Below are 3,848 nucleotides of genomic sequence, written 5' to 3'. Positions count from 1 at the left end.
AACTGTACATTTTCTAGTGCAATAGAGAAGTGTGTCCAAGTCAGGAAGGTGTGTGATTTGGAAGGGAATTTGGAGATGATGGATGGAATTACCTGGCCTTCCATCAGCAGGCTTTTTGGCAGTGAGAGGCTAGCGGGCAATCTCCTGTCCTGCTGCGATCAATGGGATTTCCCATTGTATCCACACCATGCTGCTGGAAAACTCAACAGCCGGGATACACTGCCGGCAGGACCAGAGAATCTGCCCATGGCAAACAGCCAGAGAATTTCAGCTGATGGTTTCTCTATGGCAATTTAAAAAATGTTTCTTCTTGGTTATAGCATAAACGCAGCCTGAATCCAGAGTCAGGGCTCAATCTACCAAAGGACAGCACAGCATGGGAAACAGGCCCTTCGGTCCTACAAGACCACACCGCCCATTTTAACACTCAGTGAGTGCCTCATGCAAGTCCTTCTTCTACCTACCTTCTTCTCCTAACACTGGAATGAAGTGGAGTGAGAGTTCTCGAGATGGGGAATGCGTCTCACTTATTTTGGAGGCAGTTCAGTTTTTAATTCCTAATTGTTAGGAGGAAGACAAACTTCATTGCACCTAGGAGTTTATAATAGAAATGCTTCCTAATTTGTGGAACACTTCTGCTCTTTATGGTAATGGGTGTGGGCGAAGAGTGGGAAATGGATTGGGGAAGCAGTTGTTACCTTGAGGAAAGAAACAGGCCAGACCAAAGGGGCTGGAGTTCCAATACCTCTTTGTGGTGAAGAGACTTGATCGAAAACCTTAATGTCGCCAATTCACATTAATGTGTGGGCAAAACTGACTTAGCCTTTACGAGTCACGCACACTATTCAAAAGCCAGATTGTTAAGTTATTGTTGCTTGTGACGGGGCCGCAGATTGGCTTAAAGTTAATTTATTAGTGTCACAACTAGGTTTACACTGCAATGAAGTTATTGTGAAAATCCCTTGGTTGCCACACTCCAGCACCTGTTCAGGTACACGGAGGGTGAATTTAGCATGGTCAATGCACCGAACACATCTTTTGGACTGTGGAGAGAAAGCAGAACATCCAGAGGAAGCCCATATACAGACATGGAGAAAATGCAAACTCTGCACAGATAGTGACCCAAGCCTGGAACTGAACCCAGATCCCTAGCACTGTGAAGCAGCACCACCCCACCCATTTAGATAGCCCACTGAACCTTACTATCCAAGCTGACACAGTGTGGTACCAAAAGGCCTGAGAACTGTGGAACTATACACTGCAACTTCACAGAAGCAAAGCTAAGGGCAGAGATGCAGTGAAGAAAAGTAGTTAACTTCTCACAAGTCCGCTCATTGCTATTAATGAATCACCTGGTCCCTGATCTATTTCAATGTTTTCAGTGTATTTTATTTCTGCTGACAAGAAAAGGTTTATTGCTTTGTGGCTATTGCAGTTAATCATATCACTGGTATTCTATCCAGCAGCAATCATGTCTCATCATATGGTAATCATCTCTGCCTAATGAATGACAGTAGAGTTACGGGAACATTTAAGAAATTTCATTAGGAGGAGATTACAACAGGAAATGTCATAGTTGATGAATTTGTTCAGGTTTGTGATACTACGCCTGTTTGTACAGCGAATAAAACTTCCAAGGGGTAATCCTTTCACGTAAAACGTTCCAATCTCCATGCATTAATTAGACAGAGAGATGAATTTGGTTGCTTGCAGTTCCCCGTTGCGTTGTCTGATTAGAGATTCCAGTTGTTTGTGCCCTTTCTGACCTCATTGGAATCTGTTAAATTTGAAACTTGGTCATTAACTGAACAGTAATCAGTCATTTAAATATCCAGGCGGGATGTGCATGTCAGTTAAGCAGACAAAATTAGGCCACGCCAGACATTTGTCATTAATGGGCAGATCACCTGCCAACTTCAATAGTAGAATCTCAACCAGGAGAGCACAGACTGAATCCAGGTCTTAACTGACATTAATACTGATGTTCTACAAACAAGAGTTTTGGCAGTCACTGCCACTGGGAAGAGAAAAATGAAATAGGGTAAGATAAGGCTTCTGTGGACCATAATATGGGCGACATGGTGGTACAGTGGTTAGCACTGCTGCCTCACAGCGCCACGGACCTGGATTCAATTCCGGCCTCGAGTCACTATCTGTGTGGAGTTTGTACATTCTCCCTGTTCTGCGTGGGTTTCCTCCGGGTGCTCTGGTTTCCTTCCACAGTCCGTGCTAAATAACATTGGACGCGCTAAATTGACCTAGCGCAAGGGAGATTAGCAGGGTAAACATGTGGGATTACAGGAATAGGGTCTGGAAGGGATTGCGGTCAGAACAGACTGGATGGGTCTAATAGCCTCCGTCTGTACTGTAGGAATTCTATGAACCTGTTGGACCAAGAGGCCTGTTTCATGTGCTGTAAATATGAAGCAATACTGTGATGAAGGAGCAGTGCTCTGAAAGCTCATGCTACCAAATAAATCTGTTGGACTTTAACCTGGCGCTGTGAGACTACTTATTGTGCCTATGCCAGTCCAATGCCGGCAACTCCACATCATGGGTTTTTGTTTAATCGCTTCTTGGCCTTTTGGCTAGGATCAAGTGACAGGTCAATCCTAAGATGGGGTGCAATGCCTTTTCTTATAAGTTTGGATCTTGTATGTCTCTCTTGTGGAGAACTTGAATTTAATTTGAATTGATTTTTGGAGCAAGCAAAAAGATAGATTAAGGACTTGCCTTGTTCATTCTGCATATTGGCTTTGTAACTTTAAGAAAGGAACAATTTAAAAAAAAAACTGGTTTTGAAGCTAATAATTTTTGAGGCTATCAATAGATCCCAACTTCAGAAATCTGAGTGGCACTGTCAGAGATGGTGGTAAAGAGGTAATGTCACTGGATGTATAATTGAGAGGCCCAGGCTCATGCTCTGGTGCATGGGTTCAAATCCAACCATGGAATTTAAACTCAATCAATAAATCTGAAGTATAAGCTAGCCTTAGTAATCATGACTGTGACTTGCACAGAGACCTATCTGGTTCACTGATTCCTTTTAGGAGAAGGAAATCTCTCGCCCACAGCTGGTCTGGCCTACTTCTAACTCTAGGCCTACAGCAATATGGTGGTCGACAGTGAATTGCCCTTCGAAATGGCCTTGTAAGCCATTCAGTTTGAAGCAAATGGGATGGACGACAAGTGTTGGCCTTCCCAGCGAAACCCACATCTTGTGAAAGAATGAAAAAAACCTTACTCCTTCACACCAGCAACCCTGGGCCCTTACTAATGGACTTAGTGATTAAATGAATAAATGACTGTAATGATATGAGTTTGCTTTGTTTATCCATACTAGACATAGATAAGAAAAATTCATTCAGGAGCCAGAGAGTTTTTAATAGCACAATAAATGATAACTACAGTCAAACAACATCTCTGTTTCTGAAAAACTAATTCTACAAGTGTGGAGTCCCTTTGCTCCAGAAGAGAATTGGCACTGGAGATTTTAAAGAATAGTAATTAAAATAATTGTTTGTCTTTCTCTCTGTCTTTCACCCTTTTCTTGAAAAGCCTTCTATATTTATTAATCTCTATGATGCTTTCTGTACATAAATTAGTTTAATTAATATTTGTGGCTTTATACTTTCTGGTTTGGATTCTGTGTTGCTCAGTGAGGATCCGTCAATCTGCCTGGTTAAAGAGCCTCGCAGTTTCATGTCCTGCTCACAGATGGCACAAAGTCCTTGGAGAAACTGGAAGCGATGTTGGACTAGTGGAAATCTATGTCGAGAAGCTCTGTGGGCAGCTGTCAGAGTGAGATAACTGTTCCTATGGCACTGCCAACAAAAACTGAGACGACA

The 3,848-nt window shown here is 42.6% G+C and overlaps 1 pseudogene; it reads left to right on the top strand.

Moving 5' to 3' along the window:
- Positions 1-2,568: 2,568 nt before the first annotated feature.
- Positions 2,569-2,789, top strand: LOC145361959 (U2 spliceosomal RNA; annotated as a pseudogene).
- The last annotated feature ends 1,059 nt before the right edge of the window (positions 2,790-3,848 follow it).

The sequence above is a fragment of the Carcharhinus amblyrhynchos genome, chromosome 2 (genome assembly GCF_965287045.1).
Source record: "Carcharhinus amblyrhynchos chromosome 2, sCarAmb.v2.hapA, whole genome shotgun sequence".
Classification (NCBI taxonomy): domain Eukaryota; kingdom Metazoa; phylum Chordata; class Chondrichthyes; order Carcharhiniformes; family Carcharhinidae; genus Carcharhinus; species Carcharhinus amblyrhynchos.
The sequence above is the reverse complement of the archived record's forward strand: the minus strand, read 5'-3'. Positions and strand labels throughout refer to the sequence as shown.